The following is an 18,421-nucleotide window of genomic DNA, read 5'->3' as shown; positions in this document are numbered from 1 at the left end:
AAATCTAAAAGATTTACGTTCCAGCTCTTTACATAATAGGTTTGCCAAATGCTGGTACAGAACATCAAATTCTCTGTTTTTCATCAACATCTGTTTATTAATGGGCCGGGCATTCTTCTATGTGGTAGGAACACAGTGGCAATCAAGACAGAGCTGCTGCCTTTTCTGAAACTCACCTTCCAGAATAATAAGATAATAAGTAAACAAACAAGAAAAGAGCATCAACAGTAAAGTGTGCAAGATTACTTCCAATATCTCTAAATCTCACAAAGACAATGAATGTAGTTGCTTTAGAGAGTGATGTTTGTGGTGAAGCTGTTAATTTACAATGGGTCCTCATGTAAACCCTGAGATGGATTCTGAATAATAAGAAGGAACCAGCTATGGAAAGATAAGGGGAACAGCATTCCAGGTGGAAGGACTAGAAGTGCAAAAATGATCAGTCAGAAACAAGCTTAAAGTTTAGAGCAAGAAAATTTTAAGATTTTTCTAACCCTCAACTACTTCCTAATTTAAGTAGAACAAAATTAAATTAAATCCACATCCCATATTTCTTCTTTTCTATAAATTTTTGAAAGGATTTTTTTCAAGAGAATAACCAAGATTTTCATATTCCATGGGGACTTTGCTAACGAAATCAATGATTATTTTATGAACGTTCCCCATGGGAAAAGAGCAGCACTAAATCTTATTTATTACAACATTATTTGGCATGTTACAATTTTCCATTAAGCTTTAAATTTTTTTCCCTTTTTATTCATCCCAAAGAAAAGAAACTTCAAAGGTTTGACTACTATAATACCAACTTGAAATATGATCTATTCCCTTTCTCTGTTTGACCCAACAAGGAAGGAGCTAGAATTTTCACAAAGGATGATTCATAAGACAGCAGTTTTGAATGATGTTATTTGGTAAATATCTAATTAACTGATAAGATCAGGTATTTCTTGATACCTGGAAACATTAAACTATCTTGGTTAAAAAAGTTCACTTACTATTAGACGTCTTAGCATCCTTAGTACAATAAGTTGTGAATCTACAAGCTGAAGCTTTAAGGGCATAGAAAATACCTACTTGTTAAGGACTCTGGAGAACTCTATTTGAAAAATGATGCTTTTGAAATAATCATTTGCTTCTTTGGAGAATCCAGTGAAATCTGATATTCTTTTTACTTTGGAGATAAATGTATGTGTGTGTATATATATATATATATATATATATATATATATATATATATAAATTGGTTGACATACCAAAAATGTATTAGCTGAAAATAAATCTGTCCCTTTAGCATGAAAAAAAAAATCACCAGGAGGACCTTTTTTTCCAGTTTTATTGAGATATAATTGACATATAACATTGTGCAAGATTTAGGTGTGCAACATGTTGATTTGATACACATATATATTGCAAAGTGATTAACACCATAGTGTTAACGCCTCTATCACATCACATATTTTCCATTTCTGTTTTGTGGTGAGAATATTTAAGACCTACTCTCTTAGAAACTTTCAAGCATATAATCCAGTATTATTAACCATAATCACCATGCTGTATATTTGATCCCCAGAACTTACTCATTTTATAACTGGAAGTTGGCACCCTCTGCCCAACATCTCACCTTTCCTCCACCCCCCTCCCCCAGCCCTTGGTAATCAATATTCTACTCTCTGTTTCTATAAGTTCTGCTTTTTTAGATTTTAAATGTAAGTGATATCACGCAGTATTTGTCTTTCTGTGTCTGACTTATTTTAATTGGCATAATACACTCAAGGTCCATCCATGTTCTTGCAGATGGCAGGATTTCCTTCTTTCTCATGGTTGAATAATATTCCATTGTGTGTGTGTACATGTGTGTACATCTTACATCTTCTTTATCCATTCATCCATTGATGGATACTTAGGTGGCTTCCATATTTTGGCCATTGTAAATAATGCTGCAATGTACATGAAAGTGAAGACATCTCTTTGAGATCCTATTTTCATTTCTGTTGGATATATATCCAGAAGTGGGATTGCTGAGTAATATGGTTGTTCTATTTTTACTTTTTTAAGGAACGTCCATAATGTGGCTGCACCAATTTACATTCCCACCAACAGTGAACAAGGGTTTCATTTTCTCCATATCCTCACGGACATTTGTTGTTTTGTCTTTTTGATGATAGCCATTCTAACAGATGTGAGATGATACCTCATTGTGATTTTGATTTGCATTTCTCTGATGATTAGTGATGCTGAGAACCTTTTTGTGTACCTGTACCTGTTGGTCATTTGTATGCCTTACTTGGAAAAATGTCTATTTAGTTCCTCGGCCCATTTTTTAATGGCATAGTTTCTTGTTGTTGTTATTTTTCCTGGAGGCTTTTTAAAACATTGACTGCTGGACCCAACTCCCAGAGTTTCTGATTCAGTAGGTGTGAGTGGGGCTTGAGAATTTGTATTTCTAACAAATCCCCATGTGATGCTGTTGCTGGTCTCGGGATCACACTTTGAGAACCACTGACCTAGATAACATTTCAGTTTCTAGGGTTGTATTAATATGCACAATTTCAGGGACCTGGAATCATTAGGAGTTGTGATGTATTAGCAATTTCAGCATCTCCATTAGTGCAAGTCTCATTTTTCACACGTACAATGTGTTACTTGCTTTAAATCAACCATATAAGACAGAATGTGAAAGACAGAAAAAAATGAGATGGCCTTTAACACTAAGGGGTTGGCACTCTCAATTTAGATACACAGTCTTGCTCATGTGTTCTTTTTAGACATCTTCAGTTATGGTCCTCTAAGGCCTTCAGTCTTACTAAGTTGATGGTGATATCAAGTCCCCTTCAGGCACTGTCGTCTCTGGAATATACACTGTGCTGTCAAAGTATAGAGTTTGGAGAGGCAAGTAACTGATTTTCCCTCCACTCCAACCTCAGCCAACAGAAGCATTTTACATTCAGCCTCCCGTTTTCACATGTTCTATTATCTCTGCTGAGTACCATCTGCTCCCATCCCAATCATACACACGCACGCACATATATACGTTCCTGATGTTAATGAACAACCCATGCTCATTTGGGAAAATGATTTTAAAAATATAGAAAAGTATAAGCAAGACAAAATGATACCAAAAATTCCACAAATTAAAATAATCCATAATCCCAACACCCAGAGAAAACCACAAGTAATATTTTGGTATACTTCCTTTTAATTTTTTTTTTTTTTTACCTAAAATATGTGTTAAGCTGAAGTGTTTTTATGTTTGCTGACCTTTTCTATTTCTTCTAGAAATTGACTCTTATTGTCCACCTATTTTTTTTTGTTAGGGTGTTACTGTATTTGTTTGTCTTTTTATTGAAGTATGGTTGATTTAAAACATTATGTTAGTTTTAGGTGTACAACATAGTGATTCAAAATTTTTATAGATTATACTCCATTTAAAGTTATCATAAAATATTGGCTCTATTTCCTGTGCTGTACAATATATCCTTGTAGCTTATTTATTTTATACATAGTAATTTATACCTCTTAATCTTGTATTTTTTTAAATTTATAGATATTTAATCAATCAAGGATATTCAACTTTTAATTTTCATATTATTTAAACTTTCTCCCAATATCCTTATAGACTGCCAATACTTGGCAATGTTGACCCACAAAAATAGTGATACCATATGGTTCAACCAATTTCTGGCTTTTAATTTCATTGTGTTTGTGATGTTCAGAAATTTTAACTTCTCACATGGTTAAAAGTTTTCCTTTGTGTTTTTTTCCCAATGTTTTAATAATTAGTCCTAATCATCCAAGGTCATTTAAATATCCACTTTCATTTTCTTTGGTCTTTTTTTATATCAGTTTTATATCTAACCAAATATACTCATCCAGTGAACGCTAATGACATTTTTATCAAAGATGCATTTTTCCTTCATATCATTTATTGAATACTCTATATCTTTCCAATCAGTTTGTTAGGCTTCTTTTAGGATATCATATTATGAATTAAAGTTCTTATAGGGTTTATTAAGATATTATTCATGCAATCATTTATTTCAAGGGTATTTGTGCTGTCACATTTCTATTTTCATATTTTGTGCCTAGCTTGATGCTATTTTAATATGAAAGGTTTATCATACTGTAATTCATCAATTCTAATTTGCACACTTAATCATATGCAAACATTTCTGAAATTAGGATGATTCTTACAGGATAACATATAAAATTATTTTTTTCTTTTTAGTGATACATAAAAATGGTGTTTATTACAATCAATGATTTTTATATTCATTGTAATACATAATATTTTAATACATGGTAGTACAAGTTTTCTCTCATTACTCCTTACCAAATTGTATCTGTGCTCATTTATAGTTTTATTGGTTTTTCTTTGCTATAGATACTCCAGATGTTTATATTATTGTGAAAAGACCTTTTTAATCTCTTTTAAGGCTTTTGCTTTCTACTTTATCTGAAATTGTTTCCCATTGCCTTATTGTTTACCGGGTAAATTATTATCATTCCTTGTTGTTTTTTCAAAATTTTAGTGTAATTTCATCATTTTTTGTGTGTGGCTCATATAGTTATATATGAGATTGCCAGCCAAATCCACTTGTCTTAATTTTCTTATAGAAGAGTTTAACATTTAATACTTATATTCATAAGTAAAACTTATTTTATGCTTTCAGGAATTTGCCTCAGTTTTCTATCTTTTTCTACAGGAAATTTTTTTTTTTCTCACCCTCTTCAGGGATTTGAAAGTGATTCTTCCAGTTTTAAATTTCTTAGATGGTTGCTTGTTGTTTTCATGATAACCTTCATTAATCAGTTTTTCTCTATAGTGTCATGAAATTATTACAGTTTCTTAATTTATTATCTGTTCACAAAATATAAAGAAATGTAACAAGCTTGTAGTTCTCTGCCTTTTTAAAACTTACTTCTGTTCACTTGAGAAAATTTGGTTTTAGACCCAAATTATTGTTATTAAATTATTATTATATTAAACATCTCCTTTTATCAACTGTTTTTGACTTTACAGTACTTGAAATAATTTAAATGTTTTCAAAATTTATTAAATTTCTTATAATTTTCCTTATTCCTGAGTTTTAAACTTTATTCTCAGTCAGCTGGAGTATGTACTAAAACATATTTTAAATAAAGATACCTATATATATACAGAGAGAAATATAGAGAGAGATACATATAAATATATATGGAAAATGTATATTTATGGCCAAACAAAATATACATTTTTTAGCACTTCCTTATTTGAGAATGTTCTTATGTTGACTTAATATATGGAGGAATGTTTGGTTTACATTTTTAGGTCTCAAATTTACAACATCAAAATTCTGAGGCCTTTATGCAATAATTTTTGCCTTTGTGAAATATGTGTGCCTTTATGCAATAAATATGACCTTTATGCAGTAACTGTTGAAGTGGAGAAGTCTGAGACTAATTCAAGAGCTTTTTTTTTTTTTTTTTTTTTTTTTTTTTAATGGGCGCCTGTTTTGTTTTCTGGATTCTCCTAAGAATATTTATCTTGATTATTCTCATTAGAATTTTCAGTTTGGTGTGGGTTCTTTTCATTTCCCTTTCTTGGAATATTATGGAGCATTTTTATCAGAAGACTCATAGTTTTATCAGTTATGGAAATTTTCATCTTTTTGTGTGTGTGTATCCTTTAATGATTACTTCCATTTCAGTTGTTCTGGTTTCTTCTTTGAGACAATCCAAAATACTTATTTTAGATTCCCATTCTCTAACTTCCATATACTTCACTTTTTGTTTAGCAGGTTTTTTTTAATCCCTTGGTGTTTCTCCTTTGTTTGCAGGAAAGAATCTCAATTGTGTGCTTCACATGAATGATTTCATTGCTGCAATAGTAATTCTTATCTTTACTGCCTCTGATGCAAATTTTAATTATGCCTTTGTAGTTTAATTTGCTCTACCTTATTTTGATCAACTCCTTAACTTCTCAGCCATTGGTCTATGTGTCTCACTTGTTTTATTTCCCGTCCATCCCCCTTTTGTTTCATATTTGTTTCATAAAACTCTCCATACTTACTGTTCATGTATTCATAGATACTATTTTTTCTTGCATATTGGGTTTAATTCAAGCTGAAGTATTTTAACACTTTTTTCTGGTTTCTTTGATAAATAATTTTTTTTTAAATGAGGCTTCATAACAATATTCTATTTTCCCCCTCCCTGTATTGCAGTTAGACTTTAATAGGACACATGTTGTTTTGTTTTCCTTCTTGTATGAATGGAGATTTATCCTGTTTACTGTATATACCAATTAACAGGATGCCCTTGGCCCCAGCTACTGTCCATTTGGTTATAAATCTAATCATCTTCTCAGGTATATACATGAAAAGTAAGTTGATGTGCACAGTTCTTGGCCCATTTCCCAGGGTCTTTTCTGCTGAAATTAAGAGAGGTGGCCTTCATCCCACACCCTGGAGTTCTTACCCTCTAAATGAAAGTTGTACATGAAAGTCCCCTGCATGTATTTCTCCCACAGCTTTTCCACTCTCTGTATCAAACCATACTGCTTTGTTAGGATGCCACACATCCCTGTTTAAAAGCTCTCATACTCCCATTTCCTACTCCATTGTGTTCTTGCTATAGGAAAGGAGACACAAACATTATTGAGATTACCTATAAAAGCAACAAGTATATAGAAAAAGGGAAAGTGGCTGTCCAAGGTCCTAGAAATTTGATATAGAGAGCAGACTGTGTAACAAAAGAGAGAAAGCAAAGGAGAAAAGACAGAAGGGAAGAGACTTAAGGACAATAAAGTATCTTCCTATCTTTTTCAGTAATGGCTATTCTCTTTTATGAAGCCACCATTTTTTTTTTCCTCAATCTAATTCCAATGGCTTTATAGTTAGTGGAAATTCCTTCCATTTTCTAGCAATAGGTTATCTGTCAGTCTTAATATTTTGTGATGTTGTGAGTTTTCCTGTATCTTAATAAGTATTTTAGAGAGAAGTTGGAAGAGACTGCCTCAGGGACAACTAGCCAGATGCCATTTTAAACGGAAGCCTGTGGTTTAGTTATAAACACAAAGAAGACAATTGCCCACACCAGAAGATAACACTACTCTTGATTTTTTTTCCATTCTGGATTGATGTCAGCCATAACAGTGCTGTTTGTTTTCAGGATCAAATATTGAACAAAAGGAATTATTCTAACTCCCTGATTAATTCCTAAAAATGAGGTTTTGCACTGATTTAAGTTTACTTTATATGTCACACAGCCTGGCATAATAGTGGCTCAAACCTGAGATTTTTGTGTACTTAATTATGATGGTAAAAGTTCATATTACTGCTATAACATTTTGAATGTTTTCCTCATCTCTTCATGATGGCAAAACACTTGATTTCATTCCAAATTTAAATTTAAAGATTCACACAAGGCAGTGGTTCTAAAACTACATTGTGCATAGTTTTCACAGAAAGCCCTCATAAAAAATTTTCACATTTCCAGACAATGCCTCTGAATCTAGACTGAAAAGGACCACAGACTCTTTGTTTGTAATGCACTCTCAAATGATATGAGCGATTGGTCCACTCACACTTTGAGGAATGTTGGCGAAAATCAGGGAAGTAGTTAAGGTAGGATGTTTCTCTTATTTGCCTTGATATACTGCAGCCTCAGAAATGCCTACCTATACATTTCCTATATTGAAGACTCTCTTCCCATACACTAGATATTTATGAAAACAATATGATTATCACTTCAAGAATTTGTGAAAGCATACGCTCATCAATCTCCGGGTTGGCTAGAGAATTCATCACAATTTACTCTTACAGAAAAAAATTTCTTTCCATAATGTTCCTCAAATGAGTTTTATGAACTGCCTATAAAGATACTAATAAACTGATAAACAGAGAAAGCATACTGTAGTAGAAAGCTTAGTGAACTTGAGTCAGAATAAATTAAGATCCATCTATGTGACCTCTAACCCGTTCTAAATGTCAATTTCTTAATCTATCAAATAAGGCTAATCCTACCTGCTTTACTCACTCAACAGGTTTTAGAAAGGTCTAATAACAGTATGTGAAAATGTAAAATACTTTGTGATCTGTAACCGCTGAACACATGAAAAATATTATATTAAATGAAAAATATTTTATCACCACACATACATAGCATCAACAGAAGTTTTAGCAATTCTGTTATTCATTGAAAACCAAATAATCAACCTGATTTTATTGATGATTATACCAAGAACAAAACTTAGGTACTTAACATATAATAAAGAAATGTCTTGTTTGCTTTTCTACTCTGTTAAGTATGTTGGCATTTAACAGTCCAAAAGTATATTATGAGTTTTCTCTAAAACTATTAAAACTGTGTGCTAGGGCTTCCCTGGTTGCGCAGTGGTTAAGAATCCCCCTACCAGTGCAGGGGACACGGGTTCAAGCCCTGGTCCAGGAAGATCCCACATGCTGCAGAGCAGCTAAGCCCGTGCGCCACAACTACTGAGCCTGTGCTCTAGAGCCCATGAGCCACAACTTACGGAAAGCCTGCGTGCCTAGAGCCCGTGCTCCACAACAAGAGAAGCCACTGCAATGATAAGCCTGTGCACCGCAACGAAAAGTAGCCCCCACTTGCCGCAAATACAGAAAGCCCGCACACAGCAACGAAGACCCGATGCAGCCAAAAATTAAAAAAATAATAAAATAAAATTTTAAAAAACTGTGTGCTATTCCTTCCTAGACATTGTAGACTCATTAGTCTAATAGAATGCTATAGGTAACAGTTTTCCCTTGGTAAAATTTCCCATTAATATCCATCAACCATACTTCACTCTTTCAATACTGCTTTAATGACTTGTAAACTTTTACTCAGGTACTTCCTAATTAGGTGTATTTGTAATAGCTATAGCTTTTATTATCAAATTATTCTTGATTCAGACTCTAGGCTGACGGTTGTTTCTTAATTGCTCAGATTTTTTAAATTTAATTGGCTTTAGATGGCAGAACAGATGGTCTCTGAATCTGCTGGTGCTATAGCTATGTGATAATATATTTTGGTTCTGTCTAATGCGGTGACTCCAGCTCCTCCAAGGAGCTGGAATTTGTATATTTGTATAAAGCAGCGACACTGGATGCCCTGCCCTCCATGTAAAAGGGCCTAGAAAAATTCTAATACCTGGCCAAAGAAGCTACATAAAAAAATTAATGTAAAACCACTTATCAGACACTTCCACAAATACCATGTATGCACGACTTTCATCATAAAAGACACAATCTCAATTTAAAAGGAACTTAAAATATTTTTTAAAACAAGTTAACAACCTCTAATGAGGGACTAATGCAACCAACTGGATTAAAGAACTTAAATAACAGAATTATTTGGAAAAAAAATAGCAAAATGAGGTTTAAAATTAAAAATTATAGAAGGACTAGAAATCACAACAAAGTAGTTGACTATGGAAAAATAACAGATGCACTTGAAAATGAATGGAACATTACTTACAGGTATTAAATTGAAAACAAAAAAATTAAACAGCAGATTATAAATTATAGAAAAAAGAGTTTTAAACTACAAGATAGGTCAGAAGATCTATACAGATCAAAGAGAGAATATGAAATTGAAAATAGGAAAAAGACAAAGAGAACAGAATAAGTAGAGATCCCAAATAGGAAATAAAGGGAGAATTAAGGAGAAAATACTTGGTGATAATTGCTGTGAATTTTCTAGAATATTCGTAGAATGAACACTTAATTTAGTGAGGAACACCAAAGCCAGATTAAAACAAATGAAAACCAATAGCATAACTACAATATGAGTAAACTTGAAGAACACTACAGACAAAAGATGATTTCTTGGTTTTTAGCTTGTCCAAAGTAATAGATGGTGGGGCAACCCACTGAGACAGAAAGTAGTAGGTGCACAGGAGATGAGGGCTGGTAAGGTCAGCTTCAATGTATTCATTTTTATGTGCCTTAACATCAGTCATCTGGTGAACGCTAGTAGGCAATTGAATATACAAGTACGGATCTGAAAAGAGAGGTCCGGGCTACAGATATTTAGTTCTCACATGAGTACATGTCAAATGAAGTTGTTTCTGTGGGTCTAGCTGCCTAGGAAAAGAACTGAAATAAAGTCCAGGACTTTCTGGAACTATATATAATGACTGATAGAAGTAGAGACGCATGCAAAAGAAATATGAAAAGATTGCCAGAACAGAGGAAGAAATAAAAAGGGAAATATTCCTACAAAAGCCAAAGCAAAATACTCAGAGAAGATATTATTATTTATTCTCGTAAATTTGCAATGTGTAATGCCACCTGTATGTATAATAGCATTATATTAGTCTGACATTCTTCTCCTAGCATTAAATGTTAAGAGGAACACACATTCTTAAATATGTTATCGTATGTGGGCATCAGGGACCCTTCAGAGATGATGCGTATTGCTTATATTCACTTTATTTCTCTAGACGTTTTAGTAATTATAATCCTCTGCAAACTTTTCTTTAACTGACCAGATAGTAAATATTTTAGGTGTTAGGATCCATTGATCTCTGTTGAACTACTCAACTCTGCTGTTATAGCATTAAAGCAGCCATAGACAATACATATATGTTAAGAATAGCTATATTTCAATAAAACTATTTACAAAAACAGCATTGATCCAGAGATGCTAAATATATAAGAGCATCAGGATTTGCTGTAGGACAGATCCTGAGTTGTTTTTAATCTTTTTACTATATGTAAGTAACACATACACAGCACTTATTTTTATTCTCTGTATTTCTGTTAGGTCAAAAAATGCTTTGATTTTAACCGGAATAAACTAGACAAAATATTATTGGATGCAAATAGTGTGATAGGAAAACATATATTTAATTAGAGAATAACTGAAAACTGTATAAAGAGTAATGAGAGAATATAAATAGTAATTTTTGATTAAGGACTATGCCTTATATATGCCAGAAGGGAAATGACATAGATAATCAATCTGACAGAAGAAGAGAAACTATAAAAGAATTCATGATCTATGTAATAAAACTGAAGTGTCATTTTTAGGGGGAAGTATCAAGACATTCACATGAATACTTGTGAACAATTCAGTAGTGGAAGAATAATAATAACAAAAGAGATATTCCCCCAAAATAAAAATGTATGTGCGTATGCATACAGGTACACACACGCACACACACACACACACACATGAAACTATAGAAATCTCTGTAGCACAATACACTTAAAACTTAAAAATTTATGGTTATGTCATCATTTTAAAATATACTTTCAAATATATATGTAAAATAAGGCTAAATATGTTAATATATACTGTTTTGTCTCCCTGCTACAACTAGAGTAATTTCAGATTTTTTTTAAAGACACTGATTTCCAGGAAGAAGGAGTAGACATACATTTCCCTATTCCTTTCACTATGTGCAATCAATATCCTGCTAATTATATGCGAAACAAGTAAAAGGAGACTCTTAAGGGTGGAGGGAGAGGGCAGACTGGCTGTGGACCTTAGGATCCAAGGGATAACATGATAATGAGGTTTCTGGGTTTTCTCTTTGTCTCATATAGCCCAAACTTCTTTGGGTTGAAGAAGCTAGTAGCTGAAAGAACAAGTGCAGACAAGCAAACAAAACAAAACCTCGTCAAAAGTCGAAGGACCAGGGAAGGGGCAGCCTAACAAGACAGAGAAATTTTAGATAATGCCCGCTCTACTTCTGCAGCTTCATGTACACACACACCAGCAAAGTTGGAGTGGGTCTTCTATGCTCACCGCACTGTAACACAGCACCCCAACACCCCTTCCACCACCGCCACCAGGAGAAGGCCGAGTAGGGAGCCTGGAATTTTATCCCCATCAGGTGGTAAGGAGGTCCTCTGCTCCTACAACACTGCAGTATCAGTAGAGGCCACGTGGGAAGTCTAGACTTGCACCTCTACCCAGAAATAATGAGATGCCCCACTCACTGGCTTGAGTGGTATCAGAAGACGCCTACTGCACAGTGTCAAGAAACCATCTCACTGTGGTTTCAGTGAGATGGCACTCTTCCACCTCCAAGCCAGGGAGTTACCAGTGGACACCTAGAGGGGAACCTGCCCCCACCCAACAGTAAAGATACTGCCACTCCATCAGGTGTCAACAGAGAGCAAGGGGGACCTAGACTTTTACTTCTCTTAGTTAAAATTAGGAAGTGCCACCCCTTCTCCTGCCACTATAGTATCAGAGGAAACTAGCTAAAACAGAAGGTTTAAATAAGATCCCATCTCATAATCTAAGGAAAATATGTGAAGGTTTCAGTTGAAAATAATCCAACACATCAAGAACCAAAAAGATTTCAAACTGAATGAAGAAAGGCAACCAATAAATGCCAGTACGTAGATGACAGAGTTGTTAGAATTACCTGACAAAAATTCAAAGAATCCGTAATAAAATGTAAACATTTTATTTTTTTTATTTATTTATTTTTAAATTAATTTATTTAATTTATTTTTGGCTGTGTTGGGTCTTCGTTTCTGTGCGAGGGCTTTCTCTAGTTGCGGCAAGCGGGGGCCACTCTTCATCGCGGTGCGCGGGCCTCTCACTATCGCGGCCTCTCTTGTGGCAGAGCACAAGCTCCAGACGCGCAGGCTCAGTAGTTGTGGCTCACAGGCCTAGTCGCTCTGCAGCATGTGGGATCTTCCCAGACCAGGGCTTGAACCCGTGTCCCCTGCACTGGCAGGCAGATTCTCAACCACTGCGCCACCAGGGAAGCCCCAACATTTTATTTTTGTAAAAAAATTTTTTTTTAATTTTTAAATGTCCCGCTGAGTAATTAGAATTCTCACTTTAAACAAATGCAAGTCTCAACAAAGAAATGGAAAGCCTCAGCAAAGAAATAAAAGGTATAAAGAACCAAATGGAAATGTTTGAACTGTAAAGTAAAACAACTGAAATAAAAACTCAGTAGATAGATTCAACAGCAGGATGGAAAGAACACAGAAAATAATGAGTGAACTGAAAGATAGAGCAAAAGATATTAGCCAAAACAGAGAGAATATGAACAGACAAACAAAAATAACTAAATAAATATTGCAAATTTTGAAGAACTGCGTAGTCAAATATTAAGTTTTGGTATTGGTGTTCCAAATCTCTAAGTTAGATACTTGATCTCTTTTGTTCATTGCTTAACCTTCAGATCCTAGAACAACACCTGGCACTTTAGGTGCTTGGTAAATAAGTGTTAGGAGTATGAATAGAAAATCAGTAATCCTTCATTTTTTTACATCCCGTAGTACATCATCAAAATATTTCAAGATAATTCTTTCTTATTCACAAAAGCATGAAGGTATAAGATTCTTTCTTATTTATGTCACATGGTCACCAAATTATGGCATCTTCAGAAATTCAGTGAAAAGTATGTTTCCCCCAATCTCTTTCATTGGTCTGCTGAAAAAAAGCCTCAGGATCTGTTGTTTATTAATATGAATTCTCACTAAAGCTGTTAAGTAAAGGCAGCCTGTAGGTTAGACTTGAGCTCCATGAAAAATGCAAAAGTCCACCACCAATAATTAGCAGCCTCACATAAGCTTTGTAGCATCTGCTTTAAGTCTCATCTAATTGTATCTAATCCCACATCAGTAGGCTTCCCAAGCCTTTGCCTAATGAAAGATTTTATCATAAGTCCATCAAAATGGACTGTGAGAGAGCTATTTTTTTCTTCCTCATCCCTTCAAGGCATTTTAATCCTTTCCCTTTTTAAGAAATGATATTTTGCTTTGTCTTTCTTTGATATTTGTCAAAATGATGACCATTAACTAAACTAGACAATAGCAGGAGCTAAGAACAAAACTAAGTGCTCAGTAAATATACCAAGTGATATTTTGATTTATTGCAGTCTTAACTATGCTGCACGTAACGACTGCTTTTCTCTTCCAGGTTTTCCAGAAATTATAAAACCTTTAAAATGACAGTGTCTATGGAAGAAATGATTTCATTTAAGCGTGACTTACTGGGAAAATCCAGTAATGTTATTATGCTCCTATTTTAATATTTTTAAAATGTTAATAACTGTAATTATATTTTATATTTTTAATAAATACATAGTGAATTCTAGCATAGGGTAAATGAACATACTGTGGTCTGAAATAGGGGAAATTTAATTTAGGAAGATCGAATAATTTAGGAAACTGGTTATAATCCATTTTCTAGATAGCAATCTTTAATCTTATAATTATTTTTCTTTTAGTTATTGTTTAAAGATTTGTCGCTATTGTGGGATACTGAGCCCGTAACAGTAACAACCCAAGTGTTATAGGGAATTCTTCAGTATTCCACAGTGAACTTTGAAGGTATGGAAACAAAACAAAAAAATAATAAGCACAAATTACCATATTACTTACTTTGTTATGCCAATAAACCAGGGTATCAAGAACTAAGCTTTCAAAGGTACTATAATAATATGTCTAAATATCCAAAATTTTCAAATTTTATTATATAACAGATGGATTCCATTATTTTTATAAATTGCAGATAAATTTGTTTTGTTTCTCCCAGTGGAGAGTTTTGAGTATTTAATTAAAGGCCTCATTGCCCCATCATTAAATTCAAAGAAGCATATCTAATGTGAACACTTAAATGTAATGTCACTCATTAGTCTTTAATGAAGAGAAACTTATTCTTTCTCTAAAGAACAGGTGTAAAAATAGTATCTGTCACCTACAAAATTATATATTCCCAAGATTATTAATGTGCATTTAATGACTTTGAAATATTTCTTTGCAATAGTTATTATGCATGTTTCTTTCTTTTTGGCTTCACTTGTAAAAGAGGTTAATTGTGGTCAGAAAGACTGGAATTCTCATGCACCCCAGGACACCAAGCAGAAGCAGAAGCTGAATTTTCCCAAATACCTGTACTAGATGTGTCATAAAGCTGTTTGGCTTTTAGTACCACGCATTCTCTCATTGGTCCGGTACCTTGATAGCAGTTTTCATAATGCCTTAGTCATAAAATCTGTCATTAGACAGTTAAAATTCACCTGGAGCTCTTTTTCCTAGGATCTAGTCAACAAGAAAATTGATTTTAATGTCTGTGCCATTACCTGACTCTGCAAGATGGAAAGCAGAATAAAGTAAGGTGGATTGCAGTTAAGATTCACTGGTGTCAAATCACTATCCTTATCACCATTATCATTATCATCACCATCATCACAGTCACCACTAACTCTGCCATTCCTGAAAAGTGTATTTAGATTTATTATATACCGAATTCCTACATTCTCCATATTTGACCACTGGGCCATGTTAGCACTCTGAATCTCTTTACTTTTCTTTTAAAAGAAAAAGTGCTAAGTGGTTCTGATGATACTCAGCAAAACATCTAGACGAATTGTTTTTAAAAAGGCAATCAATTATCCATGCCTAGTCAAATATCCTTATGTCTGGCTATGGTAAACTATGCGTCTCTATTTGTTATTGAACTTTTTAGAATTTATCTAGGATATTTAGTGTCATGTAAGTACAGCTTTGTTATGTTTTCAAGTATGTTACCACCTTGTTAAAACACAATTCATCACAAGGCAAAATTCAATATTCAGTGCCTCCTTAAAGTGTATCCAACATGTTTTAATTACGGAAGCAACCAAAAGATTTCATTGTAGACACATTTGCATACATACTGTTTCCATGGCATAAGTCCAAGAATGACAAAATAGCATTATTCTATTTATTTATGCATTCAACAAATATTTATTTAGTCTCTCTTGTGGTAGATGTAGTGCTATGTTCTTAGAGGTACAGTAGTATAGACTCTTGCATTTCTGTATATAAATACATAGACTTCACAAGTAGAATTATGTGTTTTTTCCTGTAGTGGGAAAGTGTTCTTTATGTGCTTCATACTTCATACATTTTTCTCACAGTGAGAATCTGAACTAATACAATAACATAAGCAAGTGTGTTACTTCTGGAATACTACGAACATTCAACAAAGGGTTAGATCCTGAGTCTTACATGACTTTCATAATCCACCTACTCCACCACACTGCACAAGACTATACATAAGGGGGTGCCCCAAAACATTATCCTTTGTTTGGTTGAAAGAAGAAGTAAGATAAAGTCCCTTTGTTTTTAAAGTAATTTGGGTGTTTATTTTTTTAAAGCCATTTTGATACGTAGAATTTTCATTAAAAATGTAAAACATGTTTATAACTACTTCAATTTAATTTATTAGATATTTTTGAAATGTATACTCTGTGCAAGGCTGATCATCCTGAAGCCTTCCCAACATCCCTAGACACAACCCATATACATCAGATGGCCTGATATCTGCAAAATATATACTCATCTTTCAAGACTCTGCTAAAAATCTACTTTCCCTACTCAACGTCTCCTGATACTTTCCTCCTGCACAATTGACTGCCCACTATTTTTTTATATTTATTTCTTTATTGAGGTGTAGTTGATTTACAACATTATATATATATATATATATATATATATATAGTGGCTCACAATTTTTAAAGATTATACTCCATTTATAGTTATTATAAAATATTGGCTATATTCCCTGTGTTGTACAATATATCCTTGTAGCTTATTTACTTTACACATAGTAGTTTATACCTCTTAATCCCTTACCCGCATCTTGCTCCTCGCCACGGAAAACCACTAGTTTGTTCTCTGTATCTGTGAGTCTGTGTATTTTTTATTATATTTACTAGTTTGTTTTATTTTTTAGATTCCACATAAAAGTGATAACATACAGTATCTGTCTTTCTCTGTCTGACTTATTTCACTAAGCATAAACCCTCCAAGTCCATCCATGTTGTTGCAAATTGCCCACTATTTCGTTTCCCCACTGTATCTTCTTTTCATTTTATATGAAAGCAGTGGTATCATTTAATTACATTTATTTGTTTATAAGTATAACCTATATAAAAGCCATGTAGCCTCATTGTGCTGCCTTAAATATAGTTGCATTCAAAACATAATCTTACACATAAAAGATAATTAAAAATAAGTCAATTTTATACTCCATCTCCTGGGGATAATGTCAAAAGGAAAGTTATATGTCTAAAACATATAGGATTTTTTTTTTTAATCTGTTGCTCTACTCTTTTGCAGTATTCAGTGTCTTATATACGGGATTGACAATGTCAAAGATTGTTTTGGTCAAAAGTCAAATAAGTGAGACATTCTAGGTTGCTAGAGGTGATGAGAATGTAGTTGAAATGACTGATCATAGGATTGCAAAATAGTAAGGTGGTTGATAAAAAAAATACAATGAGTTTGCAGCCATAAAAAAGAATGAAATAATGCCATTTGCAGCAACATGGTTGGAGCCAGAGATTGTCATACAAGTGAAGTAAGTCATAAAGAGAAAGACAAATACCATAAGATATCACTAATATGTGGAATCTAAAATATGACACAAATAAACTTATCTATGAAACAGAAACCAACTCGCAGACATAGAGAACAGATTTGTGGTTGCCAAGGGGAGGTGGGGAGGGATGGAATGGGAATTTGGGGTTAGCAGATGCAAACTATTGTATATAGAATAGATAAACAAAAACGTCCTACTGTATAGCACAGGGAACTATAGTCAATGTCCTGTGATAAACCATAATGGAAAATAATATTTTAAAAAGAATGTATATATATGTAACACTGAATCACTTTGCTGTACAGCAGAAATTAACACAACATTGTAAATCAACTGTACTTCAATTTTTTAAAAAATCAAAAAAAAAATGCAATGAGTTTGTATGGTTTGGAAACCAGAATCTGTACTCTCACTTATTAGTAAATATTCTTTGTTTGCAAATGATATAAATTTAATTCAAACTGATTTGGTCATATCACTGTTAAGTGTAGGGACATTCTTCAGGCAGAGCTGAATCCAGATGCTCCAACAAATTTATGAAGAATTATGTGCTGACTTTATTCTCAGCAAGGCTTTTATCCTATGGCAGCTCCTACAATTTGAGTTCTACATTCAACCAGCTTAACACTTCCGTAGAGTGTTAAACCTCTTTGCCAAAAGTTCCAGCAAGAGTTAAAGGAATAAATCTTATTCCCAAACTTGAGACATCAAATTAGGACTATGTCTAGCTAAAATTGGGTTTTATAAATATCCTAGGAGGTAGGGATTTGGTCAGCCCCATGTGAATGCAGGACTGAGAGTAAGGTGGAAACCAAGGAGCTGTCCCTAAAAAGAGGAGATACGGAGGCTGATCAGGCAAAATAACAAATGAGCACTACACCTCACATGAAATAAAGTATACTCTAGATGGATGTTCTTGTTTTACAAAGGTTTTCATGCTAAAATACAAAACGGAGCCCGTAAGATAAAAGGGCACATCATCAATCGTTTACAGAAACTTTTCACATTTCAAATGTTCAGAAATCCACTTTCCCTTCAGTTACATTTTCATATCAGCAGTGTGAATTATATCTTTTGA

The sequence above is a fragment of the Balaenoptera acutorostrata genome, chromosome 10 (genome assembly GCF_949987535.1).
Source record: "Balaenoptera acutorostrata chromosome 10, mBalAcu1.1, whole genome shotgun sequence".
Lineage (NCBI taxonomy): Eukaryota > Metazoa > Chordata > Mammalia > Artiodactyla > Balaenopteridae > Balaenoptera > Balaenoptera acutorostrata.
The sequence above is the reverse complement of the archived record's forward strand: the minus strand, read 5'-3'. Positions refer to the sequence as shown.